The sequence below is a fragment of the Peromyscus maniculatus genome, chromosome 16, assembly GCF_049852395.1.
Source record: "Peromyscus maniculatus bairdii isolate BWxNUB_F1_BW_parent chromosome 16, HU_Pman_BW_mat_3.1, whole genome shotgun sequence".
Taxonomy (NCBI): Eukaryota; Metazoa; Chordata; class Mammalia; order Rodentia; family Cricetidae; genus Peromyscus; species Peromyscus maniculatus.
Window position 1 is genome coordinate 60354109 of NC_134867.1, and position 25177 is coordinate 60379285.

The following is a 25177-nucleotide window of genomic DNA, read 5'->3' on the forward strand; positions in this document are numbered from 1 at the left end:
AGGAGGAGCAGGCACCACTGGCAGCTGTCTCAAGCACAGAGAGAATGTTGAAGCCTCAGAAGGATTCGAGATCTCCTAAAACAAACAATGTGATTTCCCACCCACTCAGGACAGCAGGAAGGGACGTGACGGGATGAGGATGTTTACACGTTCTGACTGCAAAGCGGAGGCCCATCCTGATGCCCTTTCCGTCCCTGACGGAAGGATGCCCATCCTGCCTCCCTCCCTTACTTTATTGTGCAGGTCGATAAGTTGGCGCTGAAGCAACAATCCAAACCAGGGTGGGTTTTCCAGGATACCTGCAAGCGCTGCTCTCGTTTTGAAGCGAGATGCATTTCCTCTGATGAGACCCTCCCCGCGTCAGAGAATCTGGGTACCATGGTGACAGCAGAGCTGAGACCAACATGTGGCTCGCTCACGCGTTTATCCCACACAGGCTTATGAAGCCTCAACTATGCATCTCTCTGACTTCAGCTGGAGACTGAATGGGGATCAGACAGGCAGACAGACAGTTTTCCCCTGTCCTCCCAATGTCTGTCCTAGAATACTTCAGGAGCAGAGTAGAACCCTGGCTGTTTGACCCTTTTATTAACTTTTATTGATTGTGTGTATATGGATCTTTTGCCTGTCTGCATGTCTGTGGACCACATGAGTGCCTGGTGCCTTTGGAGGCCACAGGAGGGTGTCAGATCCCTTAGAACTGGAGTTATACATGGCTCTGAGCTGCCACATGGGTGCTGGGAATCGAACCCAGGTCCTCTGGGAGAGCAGCCCATGCCTTTAACCACTGAGCCATCTCTCCAGCCCTGAGTGTAACTTCTTTGGAAGCTGTAAGAACCTTTCCAAATCCTTATACAACACCAATGGGAAGGGAGCCTATAAATGAGGCCAGCAGTACCTTTCTGACTTATTTGTGGCAATTACTGAGTTGCTGGACAGCATCCTCCAGGGCATAGCGTGGAAGGTTCTGTCACTTATGGACTCCCTATTCCACTGCCAGGTTTCTGCCTCCACTTCCCCTTGTCTGCCTTTCATCAGGTGATTTAAGCTTGACATATACAACAAGGAAGGGAAAATTTAACAACCGCTCTATCAACACAAGCTAGTGGATGCAACATAGAAGAAGGTCCAGGCACCTTGCTCTGGGGGCTACAAGCCAGGGTGGGAAACTGACGGGATACCCAAGGGAGAAGATGGGAATGACGGGGGCTCAGAGCAGGCAGAAAAATGAACAGCTGAAGTGGGCACCAGGGTTGTCTGAGAAAGACTTCGGATTCAGGAGTGGGAAAGGGAGGTTGGGAGGCTCTCCAGGCTACCGGTAGCCTGGCCACCCAGGAAAGGCCAGGGACCTTCTGGGTTTAGCATTCCCCACCAGCCAAGCTGAGAAAAAAGTTGTGTAGTCATTCCTGGAGACCAGGATAGTACCAGACAAAGGAGATGTGGATTTGCACGTTAATTCACAAAAGCATTTTTTTTTTTTTAATTAAAAAGGAAAACCTCCTTAGAAGAGAGAGAAACATTTCCAATGTGAAGGCAGACAGGGTGGTCCTCCTGTGTCCCCTCCGCTCCTTCCTTTCCTGCTGTCCTAAGAGGAGTCTGTGGCAGGAGATGAAGCAGAGGAGGAGACAAGTTTCCATGAAGGGATGGGGCCTGAGAAGCGAGGCCGGAGGAGAGGAAAGTTGATCCTCGCCATCTCATTTTCTGGCCTGGGAGGAAGGGGAAGGGAGGTAGGACTTCACAGGGTTGGTTTTAATTTGCACATTCTCCCTCTTGTCTGCAAGTGGTTCTCAGGAGCGCACACAGTTCATTCCGCTTCCGATCCCTGTGGGAGTGGAGCCAGGGGCCACATCCGGGACAAGTGGCCGGGGCAGCTGCTAGTGTCCCAGGCTTGCAGCCTCACATCCCTTCCCTGATGACACTTTGTCTTAGGCCTGAAGCATTCAGTGTTCTCTTTGTCAAGTCAGGTGGCCAGTGGTGGCTGCTGGGGAACTCTGTGGGTGGTCCTGGCTCTCCAGGGTCTGTTTAGATAGCAAAGGCCTGAGCTCGGGACTGCCTGGAGGGCCCCTGACAGCCATTCGCAGCTTCTGCTGCCAATCACTGCGACCAAGTGCTCCCCCTTCCCTTGCCTGGACCAAAGTACTGGATGCTGAAATCTCATCAGGATGCTGGCTTCATAAAGATGTATTAACTTCCAGCTTTGTGGCCGAGGGTTACCTTCAAGGAGCAGAAGAAGGCAGGTAACGTGAGGTTTAGCCTTCCGTCCAGCTGCTTTCTCAGTATTTCATAGTCATTTCATAGTATGCAGATGAGGTTTATTATTATTTAAAACTTCTTAGTTTCTCCCTCCCTCTGTGGTGGTTTGAACAGGTATGGCTCCCATAGACTCAAGTGTTTGAATGCTGGGCCTATAGAGAGAGGCACTATTCTATTAGGAGGTGTGGCCTTGTTGGAGGAAGTGTGTCACTGTGGGGGCGGGCTTTGAGGTCTCATTTGCTCAAGCTATACCCAGTGTGGGCCACAGTTCACTTCCTGTCACCTGTGGATCAAGATATAGAACTCTCAGGTCCTTTGCCAGCACCATGGTGATAATGGATCAAATATTTGAAACTGTAAGCCAGCCCCAGTTAAATATTTTCCTTTATAAGAGTTGCCATGGTCATGATGTCTCAGTAGAAACCCTAATTCTCCCTCTGTATTATTATTATTTTTTTAATGGAAAAAGTCATTTTTCTCTTGTTGAAGCCCAAGTCTCAACAGGTATAAAAGACAAATTACCCTCCACCAGGTGATGCTGATTTCTGCAGAGTGGGACACCGGGGGTCAGTGGGGAGGTCTTTAGTTGACAGACTATAGTATACATTAAGTGGGAAGTTAATGGGTCTCATTTTAAATACTCTCATCATTCACAGGAGGTTAGGCTCATTATGAGAGGGAGCCAAAATGTGAATCTCTCACTTCCTTCTTTATTCTAACATAGATGGTAGTTGCCCTGAGGGAGGGGTCACAGAGACTGTCACTTAATGGGCCAGGACAATGGAAGCCACCATGTTGTCTGTTTCTTATAACCTGAGGATAATGAAGGACTTTGTGGTCTAACTTTAGGACAAGGTGGCTCAAAAAGCTGGAGGAGAACATGGGTAATGAACTCAACCGAACAACACCTGAGAAGCATGTGGGTGATGAGGCTATCAGCAAAGCCTGACTGGTTCCTTGCAGCTGTCATTCATGTGGGTGGATCTTATTTTTATTCTTAAACTCATTTCCTGGATGGGGAGGATTTTTGAATAGATATTTATTGGTTATGTGTGGCCCTCTTATGTGATGCATGTGTGCCATGACATGTATGTAGAAGTCAGAGGATAACCTTTAGGGATTGGTTCTCTCCGACCATGTGGTTCTGGGGATTGAACTAAAGGTTGCTGGGCTTGGCAGCAAGCATCTTGTACTCTCTGAGCCATATCACTGGTCCCAGATGTGGAGACTAGAACTTAGAGCTTGTGGACCTTAACACGATAACCTAGTTAGAAATCTACTCAGTTAAGGCCCAAATCCGAGCTAGAATGACTTGATCACCACCACTACTGTGGGCAGTGAGGATGTAGTCGTTCAGTACTCAGCCCTGTCCTGAGCCATTACAGAGTAATACAGAGCTTCAAACTACAGGCCCTCTGACTCTACGTTCTCTGAGGCTGTACATGAGGTCACCCAGTGATACGTCAACTCCTTTACTTGTGGAATCTTCTGGAAATGCTGCTTCTCTCAGGTATGAGCCACAGTCATTGCTTGCCCTGGTGTCTCCCAATGTCCAGCCCCGCCCCTCATCTTTCCCTTGGAGCAGCCAGACAGGACTTTCCGGTGATGACTTCTCTGTGCTGGGGCTCCTGGGGCTCCGGCACTCAGTGACAGAGTCTTGCCAGCCTCTGCTCTGCTGCAGGATATGTGACCTCACTGTGAACCCCAAAACTGTGTTATTTACTGGAAAAAACCCCTGTTTCTAGTTGTGGTGTGGCTCAGCCCCTAGCACACATCTTTAGTCCAAGAACTTCCTGCTTGAATATTATAAACAGGATTAGTTAATGTCAACGATAGGTTGAGAGGCGGAGCAAGTAACCAGCTGATGGGAAGTGAACATAGGATTATTAAGGAAAAACCATAGAGAGTAAGAGGGACTCAGGAGGATGGAGAGAGGATGCACAGGAAATAGAATTTGGGGGGGCATTCAGTTTAGGGTTTTGGTTGTTTGTTTGAGAAGGTATGAGAGAAGGGGGCTTCTGGGACAACGGCAGAGGAGGAAGGTAAGCTTTGGGATTTCTCTGCCTCTTTGAGCCAGCAGGCTTTGACCTCAGCATCTGGCTCCCGAGTCTTCATTGAAAAAAACTGAACAATCGAGATTTTGTTACAAACAACACTGCTCTGTGTTCCTGTCCCTTGACATCTCCTTTAGCTAAAGTGTTCTGTGCACTCAACTGTGGCCTGGGCTGTACCCTGACACTCCTTAGCTAGGAATGTCCTGGAGTTCTGTAGGTGCCACTGGCAAGTCCTCCCCCTGCCCAGCTGCGCTCCAGCTGCACTCCAGCTGTGCTCCAGCTGTGCTCCAGCTGCACTTGTACAGCCTGCTGTGTTCACAGGTTTCCTGCTGGGTTTGCCTCTCCTTTCCCATCTCAGTGCTGCTCCCCCCCCACCCCACACTTTTGTTCTTTTCCACACTGGTCATCCAGTAGTACCGGAAGAACTCCTTAATGTTCCCTCGGGACACAGCCACTCTGGTTGGAGTTGTCTGTGACTGCTTTCACACCAGGGCAGTGGAACTGAGTGACTTCAGCTGACCAATGGTGCACAAAGTCTGAGACAGCCACTTCTTGTCCTTCTCAGTCTTGGTCTGCCCGGCCTAGTCGGTCATTACCCGGCTGGCTTTCTGTCCTGTGTCCATTCCTACTGGTGCAGAGTGAACACCAGGGGGCAGTGGTATCTGGTTCTTTGGATCACCAATGCATCTCAACTGCATTTGAGAACCAGTACCAGGTGTGTGGATGGTACCCAGCAAGGATGGGTTGGCTGAACAGATAAGGTAAGAGATACTGAAGAACTCTCTAAGGTTACCAGTGACTAGCCATGAGCTGTTGGCCTGCCAAGCTCACACCTAGGCATCCTGACACATACAATTACAGAGACCAGCTCCCTTAGTGTGACCTCTCTGTCCACTGCAGTCTGCTTTCTCCCGTGTCTGCTCATGACAATAAAGCCACATGCTGCCTATCAGCTAGTGGTTTAGTGGACATGAGCAAGAAGGGAGGTGATCAGATTGCTTCTGCCCCGGTCCTCTCATTATCCCACTGAAATGAAGCATCCATGGTCTGGCCGAGGCTGTGGGTGAGGTTTTTGATGTTATGTGTATTCTGATGGGGTATGCTATCATGCTGACAGGCACCACCCTCTTCTGCCAGGGTTCATCTTTTAAAGGTCTTGCCTATCAATATGTATAGCATATGTTGGACATGAGGCAGAGATGAATGGGACGTTTGGCACTGGAAGCCACATCTGTAGGAGACGTAGCTAAAGAGAGTGGGAAGGGAAGAGCCAAGAAGAAACTCTGGAGAGGGGCGAGCCTAGGAAGGAGTGGGGTGCGGCTTGCTCACTCACATCCAACCCATGGAGCCAGGGACTCATTGCCTCCTCTCCTGACCCCAGTCCAGAGGGACGGATTGTGCCTGCTGGTCCACAGTTTTGATGACAACTAGGTTTGCCCTATAAAAGCCATCTAAGAGCTTCATGACCACATTTCAACCCATGACTTAAAGAACATGCATTTACCTTCTCATGCAATGCTGAGGATGGAATTTGTCCCCAAGAAGAAGGAGAGAAAAGGAAGCTATTTTGCTCCCCAGGCATTGGGTTGGGGGTTGCTTAGGCTCTTATTTCCTGCAGGCATAAGAAAGCTGCAGTCATGGCCATTTGCCAATGAGGACACTCAGGTAAACCAACTTCTACGTGTTGGGGACCTTGTCTGTCAATCAACCATTTCCCCAGCCTCTGGCTTTTAACAGCTAGACTTATTGGATGAATGTCTGGGCAATCAGTTCCCCAGGCATAGGGCCCTAAGCAAAGCTTAGCCAGAGGACAGAGAGAATTCCTGCTTTCTATCCTCAATCTAGCTACAAAGTTTGATCCAGATGGACATCAGTGACCTATCAGGGACCTCAGAAACTCTGGGGACTGCAGCCATCGCTCATGGGATCTGGTCAACTTCATGGGCAGAGGGTGATAATGAGACTAGTGTGTGGTCAGTGGAGTATCCACGGTGTCTAGACCAGCTTATTCTAACTGAGCAGCCTGTGTGGGGGGTGGATTCTGAGCTGCCAATGCCATTCTGAGACGACATTGAACAGATCGATAACAACCTTTAAATCACAAAGCCGCAGAAGCAGAACAGGAGATTAACTTTGGAAATATTGCTATGTAAATGGTTAGATGAACAGTGTGTTTGGAGCAGCCTCGGCCGATCTGGTTAATCAAAGCAGAGAAGAAAAGCAGGCGGAAGCCAACACTCTCATATGGTGCTCGTGCGGAAGCGCCTGAACAGACAAGCTGATTTGTCAGAAACCCCAGGAATTTAGAGGAGAAAAGAACTCCCTTTGTTCAGAAATGGACTCTGTCTGCCTCTCTGTGGTTTGATTGTTTTTTTTTTTTTTTTTCCAACTCGGATGTTGCTCTTTACTCTCTGAAATAAAAACAAGTGACATTATTTTTGGGGTCCTACCCAGACAACTGAGAACAGTCATTTTTTTTTTTTTTTCACGATACATGTTACTCTGGTCTACCTGTAGATGTCACTGTTCATTTATGACAAATCATCCCCCGGAGCTCAGGCAATTACCTCAGCTAAAATAACAAGCGTGTTTTCTGGAAATAAAATAACCAGCAAGTACTGAGAGAGAGAGGCATTTTCTCTCACAGGTGCCTCCAAATCAAAGCTGAGGTGTGAACAACAATTCGCTTTTCCCGACGCCTCCCACATGGCGTTTGCTTCCAGAACCTGAACACCGTGGTGAGAGCGTCTTCTAGCCTGGCTGTGCCTCAGCCCTAACTGCCTGGCCCCATAAGCATTTCCTAGTTGATTTAGCTTATGAAATATGCCGGCATTTGGAAAGACAGGAAGCAGAGTTTTACTATATTTCGGTATAAATTAAAAAAAAAAATCTGCTACCAATTGCTGTCTACAGTGAAACAGGACACATCTATCACCACAGATATGCAAGTGAAATGTTAGAGTAAGTCTCTAATAACAAGGTAAATGTGAGCACGGTGTTTATACCATGGACACAGAATTGTATATTCATTCACCGACTCCTTCATGTAACAGTTGTCAGTGCTAATAGTTAGGTAACAGAAATAATTGAGAGCCTTTATGGAGTATAGTACGTTAGACACAGGGTCTGTCCTTTACCCCCACAGTATCTCAATTGGGTATATAGTTTAAATGGAATTATACCAGATGGAGTGATAACACCCTCCCCACAAGATCCATAAAGGATCCAACACAAATTCCAATAAGGAACAATAGCAACCTCCCTTTGAGTTGTTGGTGAGGGCGATCTAAGAGGCCTCCCCAACAGTACAGATCATCGCCATCAACTGTGGTTGATGCCCAGAACTCAAAGTTAAGAGCCTACTGGTAATGATGCCACACACTCTATATGCAGAACTTGGAGGAACTGAGCTGGTTCTGACCTGGAATACCGACCCCCTCCCCACAAGGTTAGCTCTCATAGTCCTGGAAGGTGAAGTTGCCAAGGGAGAGGAACAATCCGTAGTCCTACCCAGACATTGAGCCTGAGAAGCACAACAATGACTGGCCTGGCCGTGTATACCCAATGGTGCAATCGTGGCACTTACATCACGGGGCTAACCGATAGCTATGGAATCGGATTTAAGGCCTGCTCCATAGGAGGGAACTCATGCCTGTAAAATCCAGCCAATTACCCATGGCTGGAGAGGCCACATACTTGAGAGGAGAACCCACACTGGCATTTTCCTAAATCACTATAGCTTCTAACCGTATTCTAAAGTCTTACCATCATACCCTCACTCTTCTCAAACAGGCTTCTTTTTGCAGCAGATGGAAGCTACTACAGAGATCCCCAAGCGCTCTAAATGTAGTGAACAGATGACCATGGGGCGACCAGCCCCAGCTGGTGTAGCCACAACTGACCCCAACGTCTAAGGCTCAGGGAATATCCTTGCAGAGGGGGCAGAAATGCCAGAGGATTTGGAGGTTTTTGTGAGATAGCATCTTCCAGATAGAATAAGCTACACCCATGAAATGCCTAAACAAGACCTGTACAAGGACCACACCAGCCAACATGCCAACAAGAACAGGGAAATTTTACAAGGCCCATCCTCAGATGAAAAGGTATAGCTAAGGACGAGATAACCAGTTTTCTTTAGGGAGACACCTCTGATAGATTTGCCAGTCCCAAGTGGTCAGCTTTAAACCCATGTATGTAAGAGTAACATTAAGTGAATTCAGAAGGATACACACGCACACACACACACATGCACACATACACACACATGCACACATACACCCATACACATGCACGCACACATGTACACACACATACACATGCACACACACATGCACATGCACACATACACACATGCACACGTACACATACACACATGCACACATGCACACATACACATGCACGCACATGCACACATGTACACATATACACACACGCACATGCACACATACACACACATGCACACACGTACACACACACACAAAACCATAATAATTATAGAAGATGAGGCTACAAATTCAAGACAGTGTGGGGTAGGACGTGGAAGAATTTGGAGGGGAGAACCAATGTAAATACAGTATGTACAAGATTGAGATTCTCAAAAAAATAAATTCAAATAAAAAAGTATAAAATAAAAAAGTTTGTTGTTGTTTGAGATGCCAGCCAGATATTCCCAGTCTCCTACTTGAAAACAAGAAAACAACCCAAAGCAATTAGCAAAGAAAACAAATAAAACATCAGAGAATTCATTCATGTGTACTGAGTCTGTATTATAGTAACTCCATATTCATGTACATACTCCTGTTTGCATGCCATTTTCCTGTTTCTTTCTATATACTAAAAGGTTTACAAAAATGAAGTTATAACAGAAAGAAAGAAGGGCAATTGTGCTTCTTTTTTGTTTTTTTAAAATGTGATAAAATACCTTGACCAAAAGCAACTTAAGGAAGAGTTTAGTTAGCTTCTCTTTCCATAGGGAAAGTCCATGGTGATCAGGACAGTATGGCAACAGGTAGGCAGGAAGCTGAGAGCTCACATTTGTCACTGTGGGGTGGACATTGAGAGTTTAGAGCCTACCTCACCTCACAGTCCACCCCACAGTGACAAACTTCCTCCAGGAGGCTCCACCTCCCAAAGGTCTCAACAGCTACCCGCTTGGAACCAAGTATTGAAACACAAAAGTCTATGGATGACATGTCTCACTCAAACCATAACAGGGCTTCTTTACAGCTATTTCTAGAAGGCTATCACCGTCCAGATGAGAAATTGAGCTCTGGCCTTACATGCTAGAATTAAATAAATAAACGGAAATGACACCAGCGACAGCCCTTCTCTCATGGTGTAGCTGACAATAACTCTCACAGCATGTGGGCCAAAATAGGAGACACACTGGGCATGTAGTTGCATTCTCTTTGTGGTGTTCAGAGGTCATTTATACTTCTTACAATCCCTTTCACACCCCAGTGTCATATTAATAGAGAGATACGTTGGCAATATAAGGCCTTGAAATATCAGAAGTTGCAGCCCTCTAGGGATGACCTTGACAACTGCCATGGGCTGGGATGTCAGCATCTTTGTATGTCATCCTTACACAGGTTTGGCTTTGACATCCTCATACAACCAGCAGGATATGAGAGTTATATCCCAACTAGCGTCTGAAAGGGCTATTATGCTCTCTCTCTGCTTCATGCTGTATGGAGAGATGGAAGGGTGCAATGCCTTGGAATATGGATGCAGGATCAGTATCTCTTGAGGACAAAGTTGCTTAGCTCCCACTACTTTCTACATATGGGCTTTCACAGAGATGGGAGACATCCAAAGTCTTCCATCACCATTGCACTGAACAAGTGTCTTGGGAGAAGGAAGCAGCAGGATCCTGCTGGGTCTCATGTTTCACTTGCCTTCGCAGACTGGCCTGTGTTGTTGGTCAGTAGTTTATCAGGACCTGTCTGCAGGCATCAAGAAGAGCGTGTGTGTCAGGCAGGGGTTTTGGAACCGAATGACTCTCCTCCCGATGCCCGAAAGCAGAACCACCGCTGGAGGGAAGGTTCTCCTCTGGGGCCAGCCCCTGAGTGTCCCAGGAAGGAGTGAGACCTTTGGCAATGTGGAGGGTCTGCAGAAGGCTGGGTTGGGACACAGCATGCATCTGTGGGTCACATTCTGCTACCTGTGTGTGCTTGTGTGGCCACTATAACTGCTCACTGTGAGATCCCTGCTGCGGCAGGCAGGGATGGACAGAGTGCAGGCCAGGCTGCCCTGAAGACGGTGGACAGAACCCTGGCCTGCCCTGCTCTGGGCCCCTGCTCTCTTGGTCCCTGTGGGCTGCAGGAGCCAGTTGATTCCCACACAGCCCTGGGCAGCTGTCTTTTTGATGCTAGCAATCATGAACAGGATGGCGACCAGGAAGGTCACACAGCCCTCTGTGACTCTAAATGTGTGGCATTGTGCAACGTTTATTTAGTGAATCTGCTGTGTTCTCAGAGTGTTTTTCCACATGTTTGAAGGGCAATTTCTTTGTCACCTGTTACCACGTTGCTAAAGAATCAGCAATTCACACGTATAATAAGCCTCCCAGTGAAAAGCTCATTCACAATTATTTTCCCTTTTTATTTCCTGTTTGAATGCCTCCACCTGTGAAAATCTCCACCATCTTGCATACGTGTGTGAATGCATGTGTTTAAACCACATTTCCTCAGGCAAACGGCTATGGCCACTCTGCAAGAGAGGGCAAGTCGGCTTGGAGTTTGCACTAAGCCATGGCCAGGGGCCCTGGGCTTCTCCCCACTACCATGATGGTCAGGCGTACATTTATGTCTCACAACTGGATGGCTGGCAGACCTGCTCAGCATAGCTGCTTCAAGAAGTCGGTAGTTTTGCTCATGCCCAAAAAACCCACACTGGACTCATGGGAAACTATGGTTTTCTTAGGACAGCTTCAGGTGTTGCTTTTGTAGTTTTGAGAATACCCTAGAACAGTTACCTTTCCTTTAAAGACAATGCTCCAATCACCAAAAGCAATGTTAGACCCAACATGCAAATTGTTTGTCCTCTACTCACGTATAAACATACCCTGCAAGTACTTACCAACTGCCTGGGTAAGTACCAGCTGCTGAACTAAGTGATACAATCACAGAGAAGACAGGGAAGGATTTTTCCATAAGGAGTTTATGGGCAGGTAGGTAAGATGTTATAACAATACTACAGTGTGGGTGGGGAAGCCAGCGGCTGTGGTCCACAGGGATCAAACAAAGGTCTGGTCACATTCTGGAGAACCAGGGCTGATTGCACAGAGCCGAACCCTAGGCATGGGGGTCTTTGCATGATGCAGGGGTTGGAAGTGGCCCTAGTGTGTCTGGAAACTGTGTGGGAAGGGGATGCTTGGAGGGGGGTCGGCTTGGAGTGAAGTTTTCCCAATAGGCAGCTACAGAAATAGTTCTGACGGCATATGGTGAGTAGCAGGGATGGAGGAGATGGGATAGAGCCAAGAAAAAGTATTATGAGTCTGGGAGAACTCAGATGTGGAGGGGGTGGGCCTTAGCTGTGGAGGGGAGAAGTCAGATGTGGAGGGGGAGAACTCAGATGCCGAGGGGGAGGACCAAGGAGCAGAATGGGAATGGCGGCGAGAGTCTAGGTTTAGACACAGCTGTTTAAGGGAAAAATTGACCTAGAAGAAGAGTTATTTCTTTAAATCAGAGGTGTGGATGGGAAGATCGTAATGTCCCTTCTAGATGAGGCCAGGGATCCATGACACAGAATTGAATGAACCAGCGACAGAGATACCAGCTAATATGGTTGAAGAACAGCACCCCAGAGGTAGTGGGGGGTGGAGAATTGTAGTGCGAATCCTAATGGGTCTTAATAATAAAAACCTGGAATCAGATATCAGGGTGGAAGCTGAAAGACTGGAGAAGCAGAGCAGCCAGCCACTAGGAAGACTTCCTACCTCTAGGAATCCTCAGACTGAAAGGGCAGAGCTCCTGTCTCCTCCCGCCTTATCACTTTCTCTCTCCGCCCAGCCATATCACTTCCTGTTTCCTCCTCCCAAGTGCTGAGATTAAAGGTGTGTGCCTCCCAAGTCCTGGGATCAAATGCCTGAGATCCCAAGTGCTGGGATTAAAGGTATGTGCCACCATGCCTGGCCTCTAGTGGTTAGCTCTGCACTTGATCTCCAGGCAAGCTTTATTTGTTAGAGCACAAACAAAATGTCACCACAGAGAATCCTTATGTGAGTAACCTGCCACCCAAGCCCTTGGATCCTGGAACGCATGGGGACACTTTCTAAAGCCACTCGTGGGCAGAGAAGCCCAGGGGACCCCATCCAGAGCTTCCACTTCCATGCACAGTGAACCCCAGCGTTACCTCGGTGGGCTTCCTTCCCCAGTATTTCCTGTAGAATTTGCCCCTTCTCTACACAAAACCAACAGCCACCCTTCGCCCTGGGAACCGAAGAGGTGATCCCCAAATCTGTTCTGAGGGAAGCTTCCCTGAGCAGCACCTTCCTGACCTAACATGCTCACACGGTGTGAGGGAGACAGAGAGGAGAAATTTCTTCCCCATCAGAACTGAAGTCAGAAAGTAGACAATGGAAATGACACAATGACATTAATTCACTTTGTGTCTGATGGCATTATCTCTTCTCTCCCCTGACTACTCTCCATGAACGCACCCCTTCTTAGGGGAGAATCTGGCAAGAGCTGGCAGAGAGAATGGCTGAGAAACGCCGAACCCACTTTCCCCACAGTGTAACTTAAATTCCGGTTTAAGTTTCAGTTTAGCTGGTTTCAGTACTCACATCCAGGTAGATCATTAGCTGGAAGCAAGTCCTTAAAGCAGCTCCCTTTTTAAAAGGTAACTTTGACATTTCTGGGGACCACCAAATTCGCACATTTAAAATCAGATCAAATTAACAGATAAAAATTTTATGTGGTTCCTTTTATATTTGGCCTGCATTATTTAAGATGGTAGTTAAAATCTGTTTTATTAAATTGCATCATGAAATTTTTATTCTAAGTTCAGTCAATGCTTGTATTTCATATTATAAAGTGTTTAGAATTTCCCACCTCTTATTAATAAGAAAAGTAAGGCTGGATATCAGCTGCTGAATTAGAATAGCTCATGTATTCTGTACCCACATAGGGATTTCATTCTCTCTTTAAAAAAAAGCAGAGAAAGTTTGGTGGGGAATAGACTTGGTTTTATTATCATGTGGATCTCCTACTTAATCATTCACAGGAGACAAACACTGGAAGGCATTCGAGGCACACACAGACCATTTACTGAAGGCCACCCTGTCTTCATAAATAACCTGATTTCAGCAACACTTCTTGTTCCAAACGAAGTTCAAGGGCTGGTAGATCCAGTCTTGATTTTAAAAAAGCTGCAAAGTGATTAACTTAGCATTTGATTCTACTCATTTTGATCCAGCTTGAGTCTCATGACCCCTTGGGAGACATTTAGCTTTTCGTGATATTTATCACAAAAACATACTAACATATTTACTTATATTTTAAATAAAGTTACTTGGTCTGGCCTTGTTGATTAGTTTACTGATGAAGAGGGAGTTTGGGAAACCTTTTGCTTTTCCCCAAGTTGGGTGGCTCAGTCGCTTCCACGTAGGTGAGCTGTAATCTGTGTTTACAGCACAGAATAAGATGTCTTATCAGGAGGTAGTTGATTGGTAAAAGTATATTTAGATTTTAATAAACCCTTGGAATGTAATTAGAGGATTTCTATGTTCATAAAACAAAGATATAATTTTTAATGTGTTAGATCTTCATAAATCCCTTCTTGTGTACTTCTTGTAAAAGTGAGTTGCCAGCATTATGCTGGCAATTAGAGACTGATGGGTAAAAAACTGCTGTTTCTAAATCTTTGTTTCTTAAGTTTCGGGGAAATAAGAATAATTTTTGATGATTCATTACTATGTGATTTAACACAAAATTAAACCAAGTAAAATTATTTATTTATGGTGTGTATGTGTGTGTGTGTGTGTATGTGTGTGTGTGTGTGTGTGTGTGTGTGTGTGTGTGTGTATAGGTCAGAGGCCAATTTGAGGTGTTGGCTGTCTCTTTCCACCTGTGGGTCCTGGGTGTTGAACTCGGGTGCTTAGACCTGGTGGCAAGTACCATTACCTGATTCATCTTGCCAACTCGATATAGTTTTTCATATGAATAAATAAGCTGGTGTGTATTCCAGCAAATACCAGAAGTCATCACTAGAAAGTAGCTTCACCTTTAGGGATGGATTGTGAAAGTGACGGCCCACTGTGTGCTTTTTGGCAGAGATCTGCAAATGAGGTTAAGAAATGGGCGGGTCTGGGGAAGAAAGCGTCTTCCACAGTCATCTATGTCTACAAAAGAGGTTCTTCAGAACCAACACTAATAAAATTCAAAACCAAAAAAGGAGTCAACATACGGGAGTCTCTCCCTGTAGCCTCACATTCTCAGCTGTGCCTCAGCCTCCCGAGGGCTGGGATCGCAGACTGCACTATTTTTTCACTCTAACATCGAGTACCGTTCAACCGCTGGTAACTTCCTTGTTAATCAGGAAAATATTAGTATTTAGAACCTTGTGCCTTTCAAGAAATTAAAAAAAAAACTTCATGTTTTTTATAACAGAGTTATATAGTAGGTAACTAATAAAAGGTTTTTAAAAACGAAAATGCAGTATATTAGGGACTGGGGAAACAGAATGGAATACATTCCAAGAATGTCTGATACTATATACATTTTCTACTGCCAAAGAAGAGCTTATTCATGTGGCTACCAAATCCCTACAGATGGCTACCAAATCCCTATTGTCTTTAGATTCTGCTTCATCGTTTAGAAGAATGCCAGATCAAGTCCTTTATCTTAAAGCCAATATTTATAATATTCCAGAAGTCTCACTTTTTTCCAGTTACAAATCAACATAAAACGAACGAGGCAGGTACACAGCTTTCATAATTGTGTGTGGAGGTGTGTAAGGAACTGTGGAAGGCGGCTGCGCACAATTCCTGCAGGACGCATTCCACGGGCTTGTTATTGTCCTTCGGGGGTTTTGCCAGTCTGCTCTTCAGCTCGGCATGGCCATAAATCATAGGGAGAGAGACGAGTGCTTGCTAGGCTCACTTTAATTTCTCTGCATACCTTTCCCTCTGCCATTGTCCCAGCTAACAATGCCTGCTGTGCAGGGTGTGGGCGGCTGCCTTGGCTTGCCTGTGTCTCTGAATTCACTCATTTTCTGTTTCTCTCTTGGATTCTTCTCATCCAGTTCCCCCAAAGCTTCAGGAACTGGACCAGAAGACTCTGGATAACACCCTCTCAAGGCCAGGGCATATTCTAACTCAGACAGACAAGCAGTCATACCATAGGCTGTTCTAGAATCAACATATAGTGGGGCCTTTGTGCGAGCACCTGTGCAGGTGCGTTTCATCTCCCAGAATCTGGCTGTTCTCATCTTGAAATGAGGATTTACAAAATGCCTTTGCCTATTTTTAAAGGTTAGAACTGAAAGAGGAGAGGAAAGCCCTTTGAAGAAAGGTACAGTCTTAAATATAAAAATCTTCAGGTGCCCTTCCATTGCAAGAAGCACGTTTAGCGGTATTTGAGTGTGCGTGCTCCTGGTATGGTATGCACAGGCGCAGGAGGCCAGAGGACGAAGTGAGGCATCTTACTTTAACATTCTCTGACCTATTCTCTTGAGACAAGGTCTCCCACTGAACCTGGGCTGGTGCTTATTTGGCTAGGTTGGCAACCAGCGACCTGGGTGATCACCCAGTCCCTATCCACCCCAGGGATATGGACAGGGTCACATGGCCACGCTTAGATTTTAGTGGGTGCTAGGGATCCCCACTCAGGTCCTCATGCTTATGGCAGCAGGCACTCTTCCCCTTTATGCCATCTCCCAGCTTTCATTCAGCAGCATTTCTTCCTATTTCAGATGCATCTTTAGAAACAAAGACTAGGACCCTGGCGAGGCAAAGTGCCCGGGAAAACCCAGCCTGAGAGTCTTGGGGAGGCATGGAAAAAGCCCCAGCTTCTCCACTGTAGTTTGTTGAAAGTGCTCGCCTGGGCAAGTGTTCTCTGTGCTCTTGTGCTCCTGACAAAGAAAGGTAACCTTCGGCCAACGGCATTTTTGTTCCACCAGTAACTAGGTTAATGTGACCCGACAGGTCCGATAAGACAGCCTGAGAAGAAATAATAAATTCATTTTGTGGGGCTGGATGTAATAAAGGTAAACTGTGTTGAATATGAAGGGTTTTTTTTTTTTCAGAAGGAAGAATTTCAGTATAGAAGATGTCACAAGCTAACATTTTATGAGCAATCTTTTTGATATACATAAGTGGCTACATTCCCATCTGCTCCACAAACTTCCCAGAAGGGTCATGGCCTACTTTTATCAAACCCTGTTTTCCACGTGTCCTGCTGACTTACAGCTGTCCCCTACACAAAGGTGAAAGGGAAGGTGAATGGTGGCCTTTTGTCAACGTTGTCTATAAATTGAGCATTAAACTACTTCATGCCTGGAGCTTTACAAATATCAGGATTTATAAACACTAATTTCTAAAATAAAATATTTGGATTTTAGACATGTGCCATAGACGTTATTCTTGTTTTGGTGTTATTAGAGGTAGAGCCTCTCATGGGCAGGAAACACGTATCAGGTTTTTAAGCATTCTACTTCCTTTACCAGGAATGGTATCTGGATTTATATAAACTGTAACACACGCTACTTATTTAGGCAGATCTCTTTATTTCTGGATTTCTTTTCAAGAAAACACTGTATCCACTTGAAGGCTCTCCCACAATTCCCTTTCCTTACCATGTGTATGGTGATGTCAGTGGGCCACTGGTGTATTCCTGTCCCTCATCTAGGAGGGAGGGTAAGAAGCAGGATGTGGGGTTGGTAAGCACTGATGGCACGTGGGTTTCACTCTCTTGGGTGGAATAGAGGGCATCCTGCTGAGACGTCGATGTTCTAGAAGCAACTTGCCTTTTCTCTACAGAGATTCTTAGAGACTGGGGAGAAATACTCTTTTGAGGTTGCAGATATTCACAGAGAGGGCTAAATTTCAGCTGATTTAAAGTTCTCTCATGTGCCTTTGCATTTATAAGATATGGAACAATTGTGGTTTGGAAACAAAGGAGGGAATACAGGCATTATGGGAATGTGGGTCCAACAAACGCCTGCTCTAGCCCCATCCCCTCCTCTAGTTGATTCTTACGAGCCTGGCTGGATACTTGCAAGCATCTCTACACTCAGGGCTCTTGGATTTTATGTTGTGTTTATTTGCAAGAACAATTTCCACAGCTTGGATTGGTCTTTCCTTTTTCTCCAGATATGTTCTGCCTGATGCCAACTTAGACATGCCGAGCAACCTCAACAGCCCAGATGCATCATGCTTGGGCCCAATGACAAGGATCAGAGTTTGGTAGCAGGACTTGTCAGGGTGACAGTTCTACAACTCTGTTCTCACGCTGCTAACATTTGTCCATATAGCACTGAGACAAAGTCTATGATGAAGTGACATCCGGGCTGAACTCACTCAGTCGGTAACTAGGAAAGATTCCCTTGACCTTTAATATGGATAAGGTACAAGGCTGTGACTTCATGAAAGTTGGTTCCATGCAAAAACTAAGCATCATTTATTAAAGTGTCCTCAAATGATTGGTGAAGTAAGTTATCACCTTGGCCAAACTGTTTACTTACTACCTATGAACTTCAGCTAGTTTGGGCCAGTATATCTGTAGAAATAAGCACAGTGTATCAAATGGTATCTTCTGAAAGTGGCCGTTGAGTGAATATTAAAATCAGTAATGCCCTTTTCCAAATCAGAATACCAGTCTATCTACTAGATGCAGGTTGTTCTGCCTATTAGGTTGGTGAAAACTTGTTGATTCTTGTCTTATGGATGACACAATGATGACATCAGCCATAGGCAGTTCTTGCACATCTCCATAAAGAGTTGGCTGGAAGTATACTAGGTCAGAAATGCTACAGACACGAGTAGGGGAATAGAACACACTGGCTCACACACCCATCTGGTGACAGGGGAGCTTGGCTTGCAGGTGGAATGGGCAGTCTGGGAGTTTCCCCACAACCTTGCCCGCATGCAGAACTGCGCCGACTCGTGTGCACAGTGTGAGGGGCGGGAGGCAGACTGTGTATGTGAAACGTTGTCCTACTGTCACTCCAGTGGGAAGGGACAGCGATGCGGAAAGGGGAAACGGGCGACTTACAAAATGCAAGTTCACGTGGAAACAGAGAGAAAAGGACACGGAAAAGACAAGTTTGTAGAAAATTAGCAGTTTGTAAAAATACTATCCAAATACCGAATACCCATGGGGTCATCATGCCTGCGGTGATTCTGAGCGGCACTCCCGGCACATCATCCTAGGCACATGAGCAGTACGTGTTTTGCTGACTAATACAGTCTTAGATTTTTATGTGTATGTGCGCCTGTGTGAGTTTATGTGCAGGATGTGCATGCAGGTGCCTGAGGTGGCCAGGGGTGTGCAGTGCCCTGGAACTGGAGTGGCAGGTTGCTGTGAATGACGCAGGTACTGGGAAGTGAACTTGGATCTTCCTAGTCTGTGCTCTTAACCAATGAGCCATCTTGCTAGCTTCTGACATAGCATATTTTATAGAACGCAGGGTCATTGACATCGGTATTGGGTTTATCTTAAGAAGTGTAAGCCCTTCAAAGGCTCAAATAAGGTGGATTCTGCATGTTCCCAACATAACACCTAAATCTTGAAGCTGGTGCTTTTTTCAGAGTTAGGCTATGGCAGCCAATTGCTGGACACTTTCTTCTTCTTCTTTTTTCTTTTAAGTTGTGTCTCTTTGTGAAGCAGAAGGAAGGTCAATCTCACTTTGAGAGAAAAAGGTGACTCTTGTCATAATAACATAATGCAGCGGGTCCCCAGGTGGAATCGGGAGGAAAAGGCAGACAAGGTCCTATAATGTCACAGCTGAGAGGAAGCTGACGCCAACGACTTCTCAGAAGAACAATGACTCATTATGCCCGAGCTCTGTGGCAGATGTGAGTCTCCCACCAACTGGCCTCCCTCCAAAAGCAAGAAGGAAATGAAGGGCTTGGGGGCTGCAAGCTCGGGGTCTGCCGAGGAGCCTTTGCAGTGGGCCCAGGGCAATCAGAAAAAAACAAGTGTCAGCTGTGGGAGGCGTAGAAATGCAAATAAGTATCAACGCAAATAGGATGGATAAATGAAAGTGTGCCGCCAGTCACCTAGAGCTATGTTTACTACCTGAAGGCAACGGTCTATAATTATCTGGGTGCCATTAGCTGTGTGGGAGTAGCTGTCCAGGGGCACTAAAAGATGCCACCTGAAGTTAGCCCTCCTCCTCTTCTGATGATAGGGCAAGATCTCTGAGAGCGATAAATCCACTCTCAACCAAACTGTTTTGTCCAGAAGGGTTGGAAGTGTACCTATTTTGAAATAAAGATGTCTGATTTCCATAATTTATCACACGGTTCAATGCCATTCAAAACTACGAGTCGGGGAAACAGATGAGAAAGATTAGGCTTCCATAACATCGATGGGAACCTACTGCATCATGCAGTTTAGTGATTGCGGTTAAGTTCTGGTTCTGAATGCATAGAGACCAGGCCAGAGCTGCACAAAGGGAGCTGGGATTTGAACATCAGTGCCTTGCTCTGGGTTGTTATCCACCGTGTGTGTATACCAGCTGTTCTCAGCTAAGGGCAGTTTTGTCTTCTGAGGGGATACTTGACAATGCCCAGAGACGGGGTCCCACATGATAGACCAGGCTGGTCTGGAATTTATTATGTAGCTCATGTTAGCTTCGAATTCACAACAATCCTCCTGCCTCAGGCTTCTGAGTGCTTGGATTACAAGTGTGATTACAAGTGTCTGGAGACATTTTTCACTGTCACTTGGGGTGGTATTGGTATCTGGCAGAGAAAGGTCAGAGACTCTGCTAAACATCCTCCAGTGTGAAGTAGAGTCTTTGATGTACAGAATCTTCCTGCCTTGCTCAGCAAGCATGCAAGACACAGAACCACTGGGGAAAGGGTCGGCCTTAGACACTCAGTCCTCACCAGGGGTCTCGGGAGTTGCCAGTAATGAAATCATCATTCTATCTCAGACTGGAGGAGAAGATGGGGCAGGTAGCAAAAATTCTTCATATATTCATCACAAATGCATTCCAGGACTGTTCAGATCTCAATTGCTCCTTCAAAATCCAGGAGCTTTTTCCAAGGCCACCTGAAGCTCTTGATGGCTCCCTGACTTCATTCTACAGAAGTTTAGGAAGAGCAAGAGACCCTGGCTTTTCTCCACATTCTTTACTGGTCTTCCAGAATATTAAAGACCGCCACCTCATGGAACACAAATAAGAGGTTAATGTGGTAAGAGGCTAAACTGAGGGTGTCCCAGAACACTTCAGACTCAAACATCAGTTGAAAGGCTGATGGAGATGCCTTGGAAGGGGTTTGAGAAACCGCATTGTCAAAGATGGGATTTTTCCTAACAAAACGTTTGCAAAAATGAAAGCATTGCAGAGGGATTCTGTATCACAACTAAGTAAACAGCATCACAGTTTCTGAGGGATGAAACAAAGTGAAAAGGGGCCTGTGCCACACAGACAGGATGGAACAGCCCAGCAAGAATTCTGGAAGAGGCACAGATGGGCTGGGCAGACCCGGGTCAGAAGTCAGGAGGACAGCCTGACTCCTCCCAAAAGAATCATCAGAGTGAGCCCTCAAGATCCAATTTAAAGGGAAGCACCACCCCATCTCAGTTCATATGTCCTGTTGGCAATCTTACATGAGTACTCATACATTTTGCTAATTTTGTTCATGTGTGAGTTATGGGAAGAGGCAGGTCTGAGAGGCTCCAGCGTTCTCCAGTTACATGTGCTGACCCTGGCTTGGATTCTGTAACCTTGAAACCTAGCAGCTTCCGGAATCTCCAGAGAAGGTCAAGATTGCCTGCAGCCTCGACCCACCACCCCAGGGCCGCTTAGCCAGCGCTCTGCTTTGAATGCTTCCTGGACTGTTTCTCCCAGTCTCTGAGAAGAGGGTCTCACAGCTGGCGAAGATGCTACCGTGGAGGAATAGATACCAAGGAAAGTTGAGGAAAGCCAGCACTGTTCCGTGCCGTGTTGGGAGCAGACAGCCCCACTGGCGTCTTCAGCCAGAAATCAGAACCCATGTATTTCTGTTCTGAGATGTGGAACCTACGGGAATGTTCATAGTTGGGCATTCAGTGAGATAATGCGGCCATGCTAATCAGTTTTATTTTCATTCCGATTTTAATAAACATACATGTGCCAAGCTAGCTTTGAATTATTTAAAATTACAGCATTCGGAAGAGAGAGGCCTCCTCAATGTCTGACAGAAGGATTTTTAATCATCTTTAAGTAAACTTCAATTTCTCTGAAATTGGAGGAGAATTATTTCTCCACTTCAAAATCCAGAACGGATTCATTGAAGGGCCTTTCTATCTCCCATGATAAGTAAAAACATGAAATGATTAGCAGAAGAAATACACCGTGAAATGGGCATACAGTACTTATTTTTAAAGGCTGAGTTTAAGATACTAGTACAGTCTGTAGAGAGGGAAAAGGTTTACTCCAGGGATAATCACAAATGACCTTTATTTAAAGCCATTTCTCAGTGTGACTTAAAAATCCTACACTTAATCTTGTGGGTGCCTCACAAGGTGCTACCTCTCCACAGAGGACAATGGGGTGCTGAACAGAATGCCAAGCTCTAGGCCATGCACTCATGATGGGGATGTTGCTTTTCCCCCAGGGAACCCACTTGTATTGGAGGTGGTGACCTGGAACAGAGGTGGCTTCCACAGATTTGGTCTGAGGTCCTTGGATTCCCAGCTGGTCATTAACTTCTATCAATACCCATTTCTGCTTTTTGAGGAATCTGCTGACATGGCAAACAACAGAGACAGACAGACATGGAGAACATCTGGGAGATGGATAGGGGCATTCTCTCCCCTTTAATTATGGACACAAAACATAAATAGATGCTTGTTTAACTCTCTGTGATCCTTTTAACACAAGCCACGTCTCATTTGTTGCTAGTGTCTTCATAGTAAGCTGATATTATTCTCTCGATCATAGAGATGGAGAAATTGGAGCTCTGAGAGGCTAATGTCAAGGTAAACAAGTGCCAGGGTTAAGAAAATGAGTGAGACACCTACAGCTGTGCAGAGAGCGAGAGACCTTGGAGCACTCAGTGCTAAATCGGGTAACTTCATCAAACCCCTCCCCTCAAGGATCAGGGATCTAAGTGGAAGAGGAGCCAGAGGTGATGGATGACTCCATGAAACACTGTCTTCCAGACACACCCGGACTGGTGAACACAGGAACTTCCAGAGACTGTAGCAGCTTGTACAGAACCCGCACAGGTTCAGGCCAGAGGGCGTCCCAGCACTGAGGGACCTGAGGCTGCACCTCTCACCAAGCAGCTGTCTGTGGTTGGCACCCACTGGCAAAGGAAAAACCAGTTTCCGCCAGTGGAACATCACTGGGTATATTAAATACACTTGAGGGCAAGGTCCGTGCCCAGGGATAGTTGTAGAAGAAGAAATAAAAAAGAACACAAACAACAACAAAACAAACAAACAAAAAAGCTAACGGTACTTTTGTAGACATTTTGTTTCATTTTACTTTGGGCATTTTTTGTCTTTTTGTTCTTTTGCTTGTTTATTTTGATTTCTGTTTTTGTTGGTTTATTTATTTATTTATGTTGTTTGTTTCGTTTGTTTCAAAGAGAGAGAAAGAGAAAAAGAACATCAAATTAGGTGGATAGGGATGTGGGGGAGAATCTGGGAGGAACTGGGAGAGGGGGAAAACATAATGAAAAATATATTGCATGGAATTTTTTTTGGAGGCTGGAGAGATGGCTCAGTGGTTAAGAGCACTGGCTGCTCTTCCAGAGGACCTGGGTTCCATTTACAGCACCCACACGGCAGATCACAACTGTCTCTAACTCCAATTCCGGGGGACCCGACACCCTCCCATAGACATACAGGAAGGCAAACACCAGTGTAAACAAAATAAAAATAAATAAATTTAATAAAAGAAAAAAATTTTTTCAATAAAAAAAATTAGAAAAAAAAAAGAAAGAAAATGAGTAAGGATTTGACTCAGGAAGAATGTTGTCTGATACCCAAGGTCTAATACACAGTTATGCCGGGGCTGGTGTCAGGAAGGGGCATGTATTGACTAAATCAAAGCCACAGAGGTTCGTGGTACGGAGGAGAATGGCAGAGGCACTCAGTAATGCACACTTGATGATGAAGTTCATCCTCTTACGTCATAGCGAAGGAAACCTCCCGGTGGTCTCACGAAGTTCGCCCCAGAGATCGTTCATCGTGGGGTGACAGCTTGGGAGTCACAGCAGACACTGAAGCCTTAGACACTGTTCTAGTGCTGCGGAGGGACCATGACCTGGCCACTCCCACACGGGAAAGCATTTAATAGGGCTGGCCTACAGTTTCGGAGGCTTCGTCCGTTACTGTCGTGGCGGGGATCGTCATGGTGTGCTGGCGTGCTGCACACAAGTAGCTAAGAGTTACATCCTGATCTGCAGACCGAGGGAGAAACTGTAGGGTTGGCATGGGCTTTTGAAAACTCAAAGCCCACGCCTGGTGACACAGTTCAGTAAGGCCACACACCTTACTCCTTCTCATCTCTTCAAACAGTGCCGCTCCCTGGCGGCTAAGCATTTAAATATATGAACCTACGGGGCCATTCTTATTCAAAGCACCACAACTGCTCTTTATATACATGACTAGTTTTATTAAATGTTCATGTGCTGGGGATGTAGCTCGGTGGTGTAGAGCTTGCCGTGTGCAAGGTCCTGGGTTAGATCCCTAAAACTGAAAAAAAAATCATAATAAAAACAACCTAATTATTATTTAACTAGTTTTAGCATTGATAAAAATAAATACATTTCACCTACTAATTTAACTATCACTGAAGCTGAAATGACAGGGCTAAGTGGGAAAGGGAGGGCAGGTAAGCATTTTGCATTATCTAAACATCTCCAGCTTGGGCCCTCAACAGAGGTCCCCTTGCTCTTGGTAAAAGTCGGTGACCGTGAATGATGGGTGCTGGCACCAGTCACCTGTGAACCTGGAAGTTACCTGGCATCTGAGCCCGTGCATATCAGCTGACTATAGGCATATGCTGGACATGAAGCCAATGAAGATAAGTAGTGTGGAGGTCAGCGGGGACCGGGAGCATCTGGTCCCACACTGAGACACTGCCACACCAGGTCAGAGGAGGGCTCCAGAGCCCCCTTCTCCAAGTCCCATCCAGAGGCAAGGCTTGGGTAATGGGCATCACCAAGCATCCTAAGGATGAGCTCAGTCCTGGGTAAGGCTTCTAAGTCCTGCTGTGTTGTCTCCACCGTGTAAGAAATGATTGAGTTCCTCTTCTCCGAGTAACCTACAGAACAGTCTGCCAGGCATTTAGTCAGTTCAAGCAAGCCACCTTCCAAACCCGTGTGCCTGTGCTGAACCCTTGAATTCCTCAGGTCCAGTGGATGGGCTGACATCATCCCCATCTCCATGAGCCGTGAGTCCATCCAGGCTAGACTGCTTCCTCGGTGCCTGAGGAGTGCCAAGTCCCTGCAGTGCCCCTAGCCCGGTTAACGGAGCATAGGCAGCAGGCATTCAATCAGCAAATATTAATTGATGTGGTGAGGTTGTACTCCGAGAGGCGGAATTCCTCCTGAGAGGCTAATTCACTGTACTCTGCCTGTCTGCGGGCAGCGAGGGCTTCAGAGTGAGAGCGAGCTTTGGACAGGGGCTACCGTGGTGTGGGAGGGACATTTGTTCCAGTGATGGATGGAATGGCATTCTGGACATATTGTATGGGCAGAA

At 46.1% G+C, this 25177-nt stretch overlaps 1 protein-coding gene and 1 long non-coding RNA gene across 7 annotated transcripts in view; one reads left to right on the forward strand and one right to left on the reverse strand.

Moving 5' to 3' along the window:
• Window positions 1-25177, reverse strand: part of Prkn (parkin RBR E3 ubiquitin protein ligase) — a 1203648-nt gene that overhangs the window by 70783 nt on the left and 1107688 nt on the right. The window lies entirely within an intron of this gene.
• The window catches only part of LOC121823278 (uncharacterized), a 43319-nt gene that overhangs the window by 395 nt on the left and 17747 nt on the right, over window positions 1-25177 (forward strand). The window lies entirely within an intron of this gene.